We start from the raw sequence: 15,000 nt of genomic DNA, 5'->3' as shown, positions 1-15,000 counted from the left end.
CGTTCTGTCAAATCAAAAACCATAAGACATGATTGTCATCTGTTGGTAAGAGCAGGAGAAAATCACCTGAAGACACTTCTGTTCCTGTTGCAGCTACTTAAATCGAACAGACACAAATTAGACTCTATAAAGGGAGATGAACTGTGTTTTCTTCTTGGATTTGCAAAGATTATTGTTTGGAATAGGCTATTATTTTCTATTAAGAAGAAAAAAAAAAAACCACAAACCCACCCCTGGCTGATGTCTGCAGTCTGCTGACAGAATTTCCGTTCTCAGGTTCCAGCAGGAACTGGCCCTTGTTACGTCCAGTCCAACATTTGGAATTTGACTTTGGCACACTAGCCAGCACCACAGGGGGACCGTAGCTGACCCCCGGGCTCATTTCCTAGTGACACATGCTGTCATAGTGTGTCAAGCTTCTGGCAACGTCACCTGGGGAGCCTCGTGGCACTGCCTTTAATTTTATGCATTTAACGTATTTCTTGATCTCCTGTGGCAAGCTGTATACTGGAGTGTGTGCACAGAGGGGGCTCGGATGGCTGGGGGACTTGCAACCCTTAGTCCTTCCCCAGCTGCCTGTAGCATCCAGCCAGTGACGGTGACCAAAGCTAATGAGAGCAGCCACCATTTCTCAGCACCTCCACAGAGCAGGTGAAGTGCCTATTAGAGCCGTCACTAGCAGAAACCCCCCAGTAAATGGGACTTGGCGTGTTGGCTACTGGAGCTGTGGAACCTGGCAGAGACACCAGCTTCCAGAGGGAGGCAGGCAAATTGACACGTGCCCAGAAGGAATCGCCAGGAGGAAAATGAAAGGGAAACATTCATTTCCTCTTCTCAGGTCTAATCCTAGCCTCCTAGATCCTCAGCCACAAGACAGCGCTGGAGGGGAAGGTGGCGGTCATGCCTACAACTTCCTCACACTCTGCTGAGCTGTCCTTCACTGACAGCCAGCAGCTGTTTGGCATCACATACCTAAACAAAAGGAAAGCCGGGCTCTCACTTCCCAATTCCCCAGAGCCAGTGGGCAAGCTCTCCCTGCTCCTCTGAAAACAACACCCATGGGTCATGGGCTTCTGGGATCAATATAAATACTCAGTTTGCAATTCCATGAAGCTGTAGGGCCAGCAGGGATGCTACACAAAAAACTGAATGGAAACTTCTGGGTAGAGTAAGATCTGGTGTTTCCCATCTTCTGATGCCAACTTCCCAAGATCTTTAGGGAGGGATAATTACAGGCATATTATTTCAAAGCTTTAGAAGGTGCCCATTTGGGACACGAAAGTCCTTTATTTGGTTTTGGTTACTTAGCATTATTTAAGGCTGAGTATTGTATACGTTCTTTAAGACACAGAGGTTAGTAGAAAGCTGGAGCTCTCAGTGAGGTATGGCGGGGGGGCGGGGGTGTACTTCTGAATGTTTACCCCTACTTCATGTCCTAGTTTTGAACTCAAGAGCAATATCACTACTACCTCTTCTGAGTTCAGTTCTCACAGTTACCAACTCTCATTTCTGTCAAGAACTGGGTACTTCTAGAGAGCTTTGGCACGGGCCCTAGTCCCTTCTGTTGGGATGGCAAAAGGCTCTTAATGTGATGAGTTAACTATACTCATGAGCCTTGTAAGCAGCCACATTGCCTAGACCAAGCTGATGCACATTCAATACGCCCTAGGATTAAGTTCTGAGCAGGTGCTAAGACTACAGAGGAACGAAGCATGCATCTCAGAGTACACAGCAAGCACCAAGGTGTCAGTGAGCCCAGCCGCCCTTAAGAGCCTTAGACACCAAAGATGACACCTGCTTCCGGGTGGACACAGAATCCCTGCTGTGTGAGTCACAGAGCATCCACTAGTCCAGGACCAAGAAGAGGCCCTGTCCTGCCCCTTGGAAGGATGCCCAGGAAGGTGGAGTCTCAGGGGCAAGTCGGCCGACCCTAGCTCAAACGGCTCTCTGCCTTTGAACCCTTCCCCCTGGATCTGCCAGCCCCCAGGGAGTCACGGGCACATCAAGATCATGAAACTCAAACCACTGCAACTCAGAGGTACGTTTCTTTTCATGTTTTAAACATCTGACTTTCCCAAACTGCTTACTCCAGTTTTCCTTCCTGAACCAAACTCTCTATTCTCTGGTCTTAGCCACCATGCCCAGCTTCCTCCCTCTGTACAGAGACTTACCTGCGTGGTGGGTACTAAACTCCGGAGATGGCGAAGTGTACCCGAGAGTGACCCAACGGTGAAGGGTAAAGTGAGGAAGATGAAAATGTGATGCTACAAAGCTCATTCACTCTGACGTCCCCTCATTATGGGTAACAAGTGAACCTCTGAGACCCCTGTGTGATCAACCACCTTAGCTTTCCCCATCCGTCACAGTGTACTCCCTAACACTTTAACCTTGGGCCAGCCGAGACCCACGTCATCACATGACTCCATCACTGCACAAATGTCAGACAATCTTAGATGACTGTAAGACTGTTACATGATACGGTCCTCCAGACCGGCTATACGGATCTCTTCCGGCAAACATGATGCCAGGCAGCATACAACTCTATTTTTGGCAGTTCTGATCTCAGGTTTTTAGGATGCCCACAGGATGTTCAGAGAATCGTGGAGCTAGTAGTATTAGCTGATATGGGGGCGAGAGGCTGACATTAGTGAACAGGACACAGTTCCTAGAAGGTACAGCTCTGTGTGATGGGCATTTCCAGATGAATCCCTGAGGCCAGGCATTTCCATTCACTGAAGCCCTGACAGTGTAGGTAAGATAAAGCCCATACCCCAAAGACACGCATGTTCAGCGTCAAACAAAAGAAAAATAGATAAACAAACAAACAAACAAAAAACCCACCCACCATCTCGCCAGCCTGAGGTGCTATCAACACTTCGGCAGGTTTCTTTCAGTTGACTCTTTTTCTTTTTGATACATTTAAACGTGATGCTTATAATAAGGATCATCTTTGTTATGAAGACTGCTCTGGATTTTGTTCTAAATAACTGGAGAATAGTTTCATTTGCAGAGAATCTTGGATTAAGTCAAGAACTTGTTTGTGGGCAAGAAAATTGGCAGTCTTTATTCTCCCCTGTCTGTGCCCTCCTGAGCGGCAGGCGACTGAACCGTGCTGCAGCGACTTTAAGAGCTGCAGGCAGTGGTCAGCTCTGGACTGCAGAGGACAACTTGGTGTCACTGCCCTCACCTCTGTTCCTGTCTCATCTTCCATTCAAGGTCCTCTTCTTCAAAAGTGGCCCTGCCAGGATTGAGAGCAAAGTGCCTAGGAGAAAATGAGCCTTCATTTGTCTTGCAAATTAAACTCTATTAACCCCACAGGCTGCTCCTTGAACATGCTTCTAATATTAGCATGGCTGCATACATTATGCAGATGCCATGTTTGGAGTACTACGCTGGATACAAAATATTTTACAATCCTCGAGCCAGAAAAACCCGCAAAGGTTCAATGGCAGGAAGTTCGGAGGAAGAGGTTTTTACTCTGAGGAAGTACAATTACATAAGTTGCCATTGTCAGCTAAACAGAGTAGCAAGGAAAACATCTACGATAGTTAACGAATAAAGATTTGTTTAATGTCAGCATGTACAAAAGCTCTGTAAGATGTGACCTAAGAGGAACTGTGATGTCTGCTTTTAAGGCAGATCGTGACGATCATCTATATCACAAACTCATCTGACGTTCTGTGATGGACGGGTTGGAACTGTTTTGGACAGGTTATAAAAAAGTGCAGCTTTCCTATTCAAAGGTCAGAGTGACCCAACGACTCCCCTTTCCTCCCTTCCTTCCTTCCTCCCTCCCTTCCTTCCTTCCTCCCTTCCTTCCTTCCTCCCTTCCTTCCTCTCTCTCTCTTTCTTTTCTCTTACACACACACACACACACACACACACACACACACACACACACACACACACACACACTCTCACACGACATACTGTTGCTCCTATTTAATGCTTCTCCTAGTTACAACATCAGGATCACGAAAGCCAGAGAATACCTCCTATGTTTATTTTCTGGAATAGTTTTTATAAAACTGGTATGATTTCTTCTGCAAAGCTCCTATGTGTCCCCGCCACAAACGAAATTAGGCTGAAGTTTTCATTCTGGAAAGGCCATCTTTATGAATCTATTATTATGGGGCCAGCCGTGCTCCCCTTTCAGGATATCACATAGCTCAGGCTGGCCTTCAACTATGAGACTGAGGAGGACCTTGATTTGGTGATCCTCCTGTCTCTGCCTCCTGAGTGCTGGGATTACCGATAAGTGTCTCAGCCGAGAAGTTTCTTTCACTTTTCAGTTAGTGTGACAGGGTCCCAGCTTGGGAGTGTACCCCTTCTGGCTGAGTAACCTTTGTGCACACAGCCATCATCAATACTGCTAGCTTTGCCTGTTCTCATTTAATTCTCATATTCTCTCTCTCTCTCTCTCTCTCTCTCTCTCTCTCTCTCTCTCTCTCTGTAGAAACTGAAAGTTCAACATCTATTTCAAAGAATCAATTTGTTTCTTTTTAAAAAAAAAACTTATTTATGTTTTCTTCTGTTTTTCTGCTTTCTGTTTGACTGATCTCTGGTGTTTCTATCCCATTGGGGGTAACTTGATTTGATTTTGCCACTTTACCCCGCTCCCCTTTTTAAAGATTTATTTTTATCTTTAGGTGCATATGCATATACAAGACTCCAGAGGAAGGCATTGGCTCCCCCCTGGAGCTGGAGTTACAGGGAGTTGTTAGCTGTTTAGTGTGGGTGCTGGGAACTGAACTCAGGTCTTCTGGGAGAGAAGCAAGCATTCCTAACCACTGAGCTATCTCTCCAGAGTCACAGATTTTAGAAGAAGCTTTTGTCATCGTTTAAAACCTGTTTGTCCTTACCATGAAAACTTAATGCAATACATTTTCCTCAAAGCACAGTCATAGCTGCGGCTTTCAAGGTCTGAGAGTTTGTGGTGCCACACTTCAGTGGTTCACATCTGTTCTAATTCCCCCTGACTCTGAACTACATGGTTTAGCTCAGACACCCTGCCCTGTTCTTCCTGCTGCTGAGTTCTGACTGAATTCTGCTGTAGGTAGAAAACACTTCATACTGAAGGGTTAAAATTTCTAAAAGTTAGTCATGAACAAAGTCCAGACATGCCTGAGAGAATTTGAGATAGGGCTCACTGGCCCGACTATCAACTCCCAAGGACACTGGCCATCTGGAGCCACCCCCTCCCCTTCCTTCACTCCCTGAGGATGGGTCATCCCCCTGCTGCAGTGAGATGAGTTGCCCTGCCCACATTGCTGAGATGCTAGATTACACGTATGCTTTGTTGATGTAACTCCGTGCCAAAAGTAACTGTGCACCCTTTGTATTAGCCAATTATGTGTATTCACACGAAACCCCTGGTTTTCCCTATATAAGCTCCTGCCTAGAGAGGCTCGGGGCTTGACTCAATCTCCTGTGTGAGATACGTGTCAGCCCGAGATCTCGTAAATAAAACTGCCTCTTGTTGATTACATCAAGACCGGCTTCTCGTGTTTCCTGGGGGTACCTCAACCCGTGACTGGAGCGAGAGTCTCCCCAAGTCTGGGGGTCTTTCATTGGGGGCTCGTCCGGGATAGGAGCGTAACCCCCGGAGATCCGAATGCCTCTTGGAGGTACGTTAGTGTGAGTGCTGGAAAGCGGCCGCTGTGTGAGTGTGAGAGTAGTGTGTGTGTGAATTAAGTCCTGTAGTCTGTGTTTTTCAGTACCGGTTTAAGGTCTTGGTGCACTGTCTGGGCAGAAGAAGACTCCCCACTCCGTTGTTTTTGAGTGCACTCGAGTGGATGGGCTTCCCACTCTGTTGTTTTTGAGTGTACTCGGGTGGATGGGCTTCCCACCCCGTTGTTGTTGAGTGCACTCGGGTGGATGGGCTTCCCACCCCGTTGTTTTTGAGTGCACTCGAGTGGATGGGCTTCCCACTCTGTGTTGTTTTTGAGTGCACTCGAGTGGATGGGCTTCCCACTCTGTGTTGTTTTTGAGCGCACTCGGGTGGATGGGCTTCCCACCCCGTTGTTTTTGAGTACACTCGGGTGGATGGGCTTCCCACCCCGTTGTTTTTGAGTTCACTCGGGTGGATGGGCTTCCCACCCCGTTGTTTTTAAGTACACTTGGGTAGATGGGCTTCCTACCCCGTATTTAAGTGTGCTTGGATGGAAGGGCTTCCCATCCCGGACAGACGCCTGTGAGTAGGTACTGGGTTTCTACTTCGAATAGCTGTTTTCTTTTTGTTCTTTTTTTTTAGATAGCGGAAGTGAGGACGCCCCAGCTCTGGGAGACGTCCCACAAGCCGACTTTTGTCGGGAGGACCCGGCAGGTGACAGTCAAAGAGATCTGACTGTGACTTGACTTCGGAGGTCGTGTTCGGCTGCCTATTTAAGTATAGGCATGGACAAGTGTGCTTAGATGTGTTAGTGTCTGTTGTCTGTATTCTGTTTCTGTGTTTGGTATCCCAGAAGCAGCTAAGGTTAAGCTGCAGTTTGGGCCAGGTACTGAAGGTACCAGGCATCTGTGGAAATTGGTTATAGGATGCTTTGTCTTGGGTCTTGTTTGTCTGGTTTGTTTTCTGTGGTATTGTCCAGTGTCTTTTTGGCTTTTGTTTCATTTTTGGACTTGGACTGACAACTGTGTTTGAAATCTTGGACTGACGACTGTGTTTGAAATCATGAAACTGTTTGCTTTGTTTGTCAAGGAGTTTTACTTGGTCCTCTTGGTGCTTAACTTAAAAGTTAAAAATAATTTGCTTGAGAGAAATTGTTTTCTGCCGGGGAGTTTTATCTTTCTCTCTTGAGCCTCCTCCCCAAGGAGAGCTGCCCCTCTCTTTACTCCCATTGTCCAGCCCAGCTGCTGTTAACCGTTGTGTATGAAGGACTCCAGGTTAGCGAGTGATCCGTCTGAAGCAGGCATTAACAAGAACCTGAAAGCTTTACCTTAGATCCTGAAGAAAAATTCTCCCTATTGCTTAAACATTCACAGCTTCTAAGGAAGGGACAACACAGAGTAGGAAAATGTAGGGGCTGAGGGTGGTGAGCATACAGGCCTGCTAGCAAGCTACAGGCTGCGCGTGGGCAACAGCGCAGCTCTGGCCAAGTTAGCGAAAGAGGAGTTTCAAGGTAAGGAGGCTGGCTGGGGTTGGCGCTTTGACAACAAAGATAGCGTAGAGTTAGTGGTTGTATTTTGGCCCTGAAAAAAAAAAAATTCCAGTTGCTGCCTTCAGTGGCCAGACCTTCAACACTTGCTCACAAAAGGAGAGTGTTCATTAAGAGAAGTTCTTTAAGGGAGCCTGCCTTATCTGCTGGCCCTATTCCAAGAGAGGAGTTGATCTCCAACATTAAGTAACCTTCCCTGTTAGTCATCATTGACATGGAGAGTGCCTTTGATCCTATCCCCACAGCAGCCAGTTCCTGCCCCTGTGGTCAAAATGCCCCAGGTTGGGGGGCAGAGAAGCCCCTAAAATAGTTTCAAAGAATCTGCAACAAACTGTAAAGAACTTTGTTTTGCCAGTCAAAATTTAGAATTCAGTCTTTGGCTGTGGCCAAGGTCAGGATTAATGTTTTCTTTTCCATGGGCCTTTAACCCAGTGAGACAACTTGGTAAAGGACTACTACTACTACAGTCCTGATAGCCCCAGGTGAACTGGTTACAATTCTTTTGTCAGCCACTTGGCATCTAACACCCAGGTCCTAACCCTCTCTCCATCCTTTTGTTATTAGTTCTTACTAGAAGCCTAGTGTCCTTCAGAGGCTGGGTTTATTGAGAGACAGAGCCACTGAGCTGACACTGAAGGGAGGTACTTCTTAAGTAAAATCTAAGTCCAGAGAGATAGTCGATAACAGATCAGCTCCCTCTCTGCTTGCCGTTCTGTTTCATAGGCACAAAGCTTGTGCTTATTTCTACAACGGCCTTTTTGTCCCAAGAAGGCCTCCTGGTTTAGCTGTGTGACTAAATGCTATTTGTCCTCTTCAGTGGACCTCTATTCTCAAGATTCCCTTGTTTTCTCACCATCCCATTTGAGATGCTTGTTAGTAACTGTTACAGGTCTTCTTTACCACTGAGGAAAGACGGAATCCTACTAGAGGACAGAAAGAATGTTCCAGACACGGATGGAAGGCCCTCACTTCTGCCTGTTGACTTCAAAACGCCTAAAGGTAGGGAGTGCCAGGTCTGCCGCCAGGCTCCAAGGGTGGGTCTCAGAGGGGCTAGAAAATGCCCCACCAATTTGGCTAAAGTAAGAAAAAAATATAAAGAAAAAGTTACAGAAACTTGAAGGGTTAAGCTAAGTCACTGAGAGAGTTGTTGTAAGTTGCAGAGAAAATAAGGTTGATATATGGTTCAGGGTCGGTGCACAAAAGTAGACAGCAACTAATAGCTGTAGAAGAAGATACAGACAGAGAGACTGAGGAAGAGAAAGAGACAAGAGAGGAACATATACTGGCCACAGTAGTTAGGGAACCTAGGAAGATAGTACCTGGCAACAGAAGAGAATTCCTGGCTAAAGATCGGTGTGCCTAATACGAAGAAAAAGGACACTGGGTCAGGGACTGCCCAAGAAAGAACAAGAGGGGCCACTGGAGAGCTTCTTGGTCCTAGAGTGCTGGCTATGTACAGAGATAAAAGGGAAGTGTGGATACAGGGACCCAATGCTCTGTGCTCCTATGCCCCCCCCCAGTGGGTCAATATCCAAAGACCTTGAGTGCAAGGGGCTACTGGCAACGAACAATACTTATGGACTGCCCGAAGAACAGTGGACCTTGGCGTGGGCCGGGTAACCCACCCACTAGTTCATGGTCATCCCTGACTGCCCCTATCCCTTGCTCATGAGAAAATTGCTCTCCAAAATGGCTTGTGTGGGCTAACATGGCTGGGTGAGGCCATGTGTATGCATATCTACAGACTGTGTATGTGGAGCTTAAGACCTGTCTCAGTGCACCAGTACCTGATGCTGGGAGATGTGTGTGTGTGGCTTAGTGCCGTTCTGCCTGGAACACATCATTCCTGCTAGCCAGGCTCTGACAATTATCACCCAATCCAGGACTTAAACTGCGGTAGAGTGGCTGATGTTTTGCCTTTAAATGAAATGTCCCAGAGGATGGGATCACTGATCAGCTGACATGGACTAGATTCTCCACCTGTTGGGGGCAATCTGGTCACCTTGCTGCCCAATCCTGACCTGGAGCCACCACACCACAAGTGTCAAGCACTGGCAGAAGCCCATGGGTGGAGGAAAGACCTCTGTGACTGGCTGATTGACCCCTGCTGAAAGCCGAAGACCTTGTCCACAGACGGGAACAGTTCTCTTCGTGAAGGTCAGAGATAAGTGGGTGCTGCCATGGTGGACAACACAATGTCATCTGGGATGGCTGAACTTCTACCCCCCAGCACATCAGCGCTGCAGATGCCTTTACCATCTCTTGGATGCCCTGGTGAAGCCAACAACTGCCTACAAGAGACAGTCACTGGGAACTGGGATTGGACTAAGAGACGGCCTCTATAATCATCAAGAAGATACTGGAAGAAATCTTTCCCCCGATTTGGAATGCCCAAGGTAATCTGGTCAGACAATGGCCCTACTTTCGTTGCCAAGGTAAGCCAGGGTGTGGCCAAGTATTTAGAGGTTGATTGAAAATTACATTATATTTACAGACCTCAAAGTTCAGGACAAGTAGAGTAAATAAATAAAACTCTAAAAGAGACCCTGACCAAATTAAATTGACCATGGAGACTGGCGCAGACTGGGTGACACTCCTTCCCTCTCGCTCTCTTCAGAGCAAGAAATATCCCTTCCAGATTCAGCTTTACCCCCTTTGAGATCTTATATGGGGCCTCAGATCCTCTGACTGTATTAGATGATGTTACTGAACCAACATGTCATAGTAATAATGATTTATGTGTCAGGCTAAAAGACCTACAGGTGATACAGAAAGAAATCTGCTCACAGCTGGCAGCAGCCTATGCCCCAGGGACCTCCGAGACATCTCATCCGTTCCAGGTCGGAGACTGTAGGTACATACAATGACACGGAGCCCAGACACTCGAGCCTCACTGGAAAGGACCGTACCTGATGCTGCTGACCACCCTGACAGCTGTCAATTCTCAGCCCTCACCAGCCGCATACTAGCCGTTGGGGCTGAGAGCTGGGACCTAGAGGGACACTCAGATCTTCAAAAAGCTCCCTAGACTTACACATCAGATAAGTGGATACATCAGAGACGTGACTGGGATGTTGCTATAATGCTCACTTGAGGAGTGTGCTTTAGAAACAAGAATTTAATGTTTGCCCTGGGTTCCATCGAAAAAAATATAGAGATAGGCTTGATTTCTATTACAAATGATGTAACATTACATATGTTAATACTCCTAACACTTCTTGGGACTGTGCCTCAGGGACCATAAGTTTAAAAGTTCTAAGATAGTCATGACCTTGGTGTATAGGTTTAGATAGTGTTCAGATTGGAATCCTAAAGACTTTTTAGCTGACCTCCAAGAATACGTAACCTCCCTCTCAGAGGTAGTCCTTCAAAATAGAAGATTAGACCTGATATTCCTTAAAGAAAGAATGTGCTGCTTTGAGAGAAGAATGTTGTTTTTACCTCGATCACTCCGGGACCATTAAAGATTCTATGGCTAAACTTAGGGAGAGGTTGGACAAGAGATGACGAGAACGAGAAACCACTAATAACTGGTTTCAAAGCTGGTTCGATAGGTCCCCATGGCTTACCACCCTGCTGTCAGCCTTAGCTGGTCCCTTGATTATCCTCCTCCTTTTGCTCACTGTTGGGCCCTACATCATTAACCGCCTTTTTGCTTTTATTAGGGAACGGATTAGTGCTATACAAGTCCTTATGTTGAGACAACAGTATCGGGCTGTACGGAGTGAAGAGCCACTAGACGCTAGATTCATCATGGAGTCCTAAGATTAGGACTATTCACAAGGAGTAGAGGGGAATGAAGGGTTAAAATTTCTAAAAGTTAGTCATGAACAAAGTCCAGACATGCCTGAGAGAATTTGAGATAGGGCTCACTGGCCCGACTATCAACTCCCAAGGACACTGGCCATCTGGAGCCACCCCCTCCCCTTCCTTCACTCCCTGAGGATGGGTCATCCCCCTGCTGCAGTGAGATGAGTTGCCCTGCCCACATTGCTGAGATGCTAGATTACACGTATGCTTTGTTGATGTAACTCCGTGCCAAAAGTAACTGTGCACCCTTTGTATTAGCCAATTATGTGTATTCACACGAAACCCCTGGTTTTCCCTATATAAGCTCCTGCCTAGAGAGGCTCGGGGCTTGACTCAATCTCCTGTGTGAGATACGTGTCAGCCCGAGATCTCGTAAATAAAACTGCCTCTTGTTGATTACATCAAGACCGGCTTCTCGTGTTTCCTGGGGGTACCTCAACCCGTGACTGGAGCGAGAGTCTCCCCAAGTCTGGGGGTCTTTCAATACGATTCCAACAATTTAAAAATCAATTCAGAAACTAAGGCCCATCTTGGAACTGATGCACATATGCTGGAAATGAGAAAAGGCCAACTTAGCTTTTGACACATTGGATCAACTCCTGGTTGCACGGTGCTTCTTTGCCTGCTTTCTATTTTAAGTCAGCTTCTCACAAGCAGCTGCAGTGAGACCTCCGTGCCCTGGCCATGCCTAAGTGGCAACTATGTTTTCTATTTGGTTGGCTTAGGGTACTTATTCCTTATGTAACTATTCATGTGATGGCCCCAACCTAATTTTTAAAACTTCTATTTCACCTTTTCTTCCTTCCTATGGTCTTCTTCCTCCTCCCCCCTCCCCTCCCCTCCCGTCCCCTCTCCTCTCCTCTTCTCTTTTTTACTTCCTGATTTTGGATTCAGACTTTTCTCATCATTTCATTTAATCTTAGCTGCTGGGTTATGTTTTACACTCTTTAAAATGTTTAAAATCATTTCCTTGGAGCTTTCCTGTCATTAAATTCTTTACATGCCTGAAATAAACCTCAGGTTCCACATAATGCCAGATTCAATCAGCTAACTGTGTCCAAGATCACTTTCATCTCCTTCAGTAAGTAGACCAGGCTCTCCCTGCTGCTCGCCCGCCCGCCCGCCCGCTGTGCCAGGTGATGCTGAATTCACAGAAGTCAGACTTATACAGTAAGTGTACCAATTCCTTTTACTTTTGGGAGAGGCACTGTGAATCGGGGTAATGCACTTCAGAAAAGGGAGAAATTGCTGGGCACATGATCTTCAAAACTTAAGTGGGTTTTTAAAAACACTGAACCAGTCAATTGGGCCTAGAGCTGTGGGTCTATCTGAGCTTTCTGTTCATATAGTCACTCTTTTTAAAAACACATTATATGAATTTTCTCTGATCCATCTTTGAAATTTACCTATTTGTTTTCTTGCTGTTCTGGAAGAAAAGGCAAGACAAAACACCACAATTCTTTTTGACACTGTCTCTGGCTTACAGATGGCCACTCCCCTGTGCACCCTGGCCCTGGTGCCCTTAGGCTCTTACAAGGACAGTATCAGACTAGATGAACACCCACTATGACAACCCTGATGAATTAAATATCTCATAAAAGGTTCAGTCATATTCTGAGATTCTGAACACCACGTCCCCCAACTTATAAATCTTGGGGTATACAATTAGCTTATGCAAACCATAGTGGGACAGATTCCATTTTTAAATCTTGCTCTGTAAACAGCCCTCTTGCCTCACGTCATCCATGCTCTACTGAAATACTCATGGTCACCTGCCTTGAGCATGTGACAAGTGTCAGGGAGTCTGAGACCAGGCAATCCCAACAATGGCAAAGCCTTCGGTAGGAATGGCTTTTGCTTATAGAGAAGGCTCCTGCTACAAACAGGGCACTTTTCCTGGGCTCCTACTACACAGGCTCTTCCACTTGCTAGCCATCTTCCCTTCTAGAGAAACCCGGTCTCATGTGACCATTCAAAGTCCTCTGTAAGAAGTATGAATCCCATTCATGCCCCTCAGAGCTTTTCAGATAAACCGGACACAGCCACCCACACCACAATTATTAGTGACACAGGTAGTCTGCCTGCACAGGCTACTGAGAATGTTAAACCCGTGGGGAACAATGCCACTTTTCCTTAAGAGCTTAAAATGGACCACTTCAACACCTGAAGTGAGGGTGCAAGGCAGCTGAAACCAGCTGAGACCGGAAGCACACCTTCCAATGTTCACATAATGAGTTTAAAATCTAAACAGTAACGTGCAAGTAATTAATTGCTGGATGTTTTCTCAATTGTACAGCTTCTGATTTACTCAACAGATTACCTTTCTAATTTGTCTTACTCTCAGACGCTTCCTATTTTCCTATACAGGCAAATGTGGAAATTGGCCTCATTAAAGGAAGATACTCTCATTTCAAAAGGGACTCCCACCAAGCAATCTTTAGAACTCACGGTGACTCAGTAGGGAAGTGCTCAAAGTTCACTGGTATGTATGTTCACTCGTGAGCACATGAGTGAGTGTGTGTGTGTGTGTGTGTGTGTGTGTGTGTGTGTGTGTGTGTATGCCTGTACACATGTGCAAAGGCATGGAGGTCAGAGGTAGATGTCCTATATCTATCTCAGTTGCTCTCCCCCTTATATTCTGAGATAGTGTCTCTCACTGAAATGAAGCTTGATCCGGCCATCTCCTCCCACCACTAGGGTTAAACGTTCATGCCACTGGACAGCTTTTTAATGTGCGTTATGGGAGAATGGACTCAGGTCCTTACATTTGTATGGTATAAAGGTTTTAATGGAAAGGGCCTTCATAGGCTCAAGTACTTAAAGGTTTGGTTCCCAGTTGGTAAACTGTTTGGGAAGGATTGGGAGGTGTGGCTTTGATGGAGGAGGTGATTAAATGCCAAGTAGGCTTGAAGGGTTCAACAGCTCATACCTAGCCTCTCCCAGTCTGCCTGTTGTTTGTGGATCAGATGTAAGCTCTCTGTAATACTGCACCAGAGACATGTTTCCCTGTCTGCTGCTATGCTTCTTGCCATGATGATTACGGACTCACCCTCTGAACCAGTAAGGAAGCCCTCAATTTAATGCTTTATTTTATAAGTCGCTGCCTTAGTCAACGTTTATTGCTGTGAAGAGATGCCATGACCATGGCAACTCATAACGGAAAATATTTAATTGAAGCTTGCTTACATTTTCAGGGGTTTACTCCATTGTCACGGAGGCAACAGGCAAGAGGACATCGCGTTGAATAAGTGACTGAGAGTTCTACATCTAGACCCATAGGCAACAAGAAGAAAGAAAGCATTGGGACTAACATGAACTTTTGAAACTCCATAGCCCACCTCCAGGGACACACTTCCTCCAACAAGGCCACACCTATCCCAATAAGGCCATAGTTTGTGATGTCACTCCTTAAGCATTTAAATACATGAGCCTATGGGGGCATATTCCTATTCAAGCTACCACAGTTGCCTTGTTCACGGTGTCTCCTCACAGCAGCAGAGCAGTAACTGAGATGTGGTAAGCACTTATCAAATTAGCCACCCCCTCAGGCCAGACTCTGACTTTTAAGCTCAGCAATAACACAAGAATACCAACAAAGAGAATTGTTCCAAGCTCCCATGAGGCCCTGGTCGGGGAGCCAAGTCTAGGAAAGGAGACAGGAAGAAACAAGAGCTCCATGGCTGGCTGCAGGGGTGGAAGCGCAAGATGCCACCAAGGCCCCTATCATTCCTGTCTGAATGGACCACTGTATGAAAGGCTCAGGGGTCGAGCAGGAAAGTGCTGTCATCATGGAGTTCCTGAGGCCCAGGCTCCAGGATGATGACACCTACTATACCCGTTCTTAAGACAGGCCTAAGATGGCTTCTGTTCCAAAGAGAGAGATCCACGATCCACTCTAGACTCAGGTAAGGGGCCAATGGCCCAGGCAGAAGTACAGTAGGTAGGCACTTGGGGTTCTGATGACAGAGATCTATAATCACAATGCAAAGTGTCATACTGATAAAACAACTTTACACGTGTACCTCTGGGGAGT

The 15,000-nt window shown here is 46.4% G+C and overlaps 1 protein-coding gene and 2 long non-coding RNA genes across 3 annotated transcripts in view; 2 read left to right on the top strand and 1 right to left on the bottom strand.

Annotated features, from left to right (window-relative positions):
- Positions 1 to 15,000, bottom strand: part of Mgmt (O-6-methylguanine-DNA methyltransferase) — a 232,650-nt gene that overhangs the window by 82,475 nt on the left and 135,175 nt on the right. The gene's annotated exons all lie outside the window — the stretch shown is intronic.
- Positions 5,431 to 7,261, top strand: LOC148007839 (uncharacterized). Its single transcript, XR_015647586.1, has 2 exons — positions 5,431 to 5,627; positions 6,254 to 7,261. It is a non-coding gene; the product is annotated as an uncharacterized LOC148007839 (long non-coding RNA).
- Positions 11,366 to 14,424, top strand: LOC148007838 (uncharacterized). Its single transcript, XR_015647587.1, has 3 exons — positions 11,366 to 12,137; positions 13,335 to 13,449; positions 14,162 to 14,424. It is a non-coding gene; the product is annotated as an uncharacterized LOC148007838 (long non-coding RNA).

This window comes from Rattus norvegicus, chromosome 1 (assembly GCF_021556685.1).
Source record: "Rattus norvegicus strain SHRSP/BbbUtx chromosome 1, alternate assembly SHRSP_T2T, whole genome shotgun sequence".
NCBI lineage: Eukaryota > Metazoa > Chordata > Mammalia > Rodentia > Muridae > Rattus > Rattus norvegicus.
Note: the sequence above shows the minus strand (reverse complement) of the source record. Positions and strands in the feature narration are given on the sequence as shown.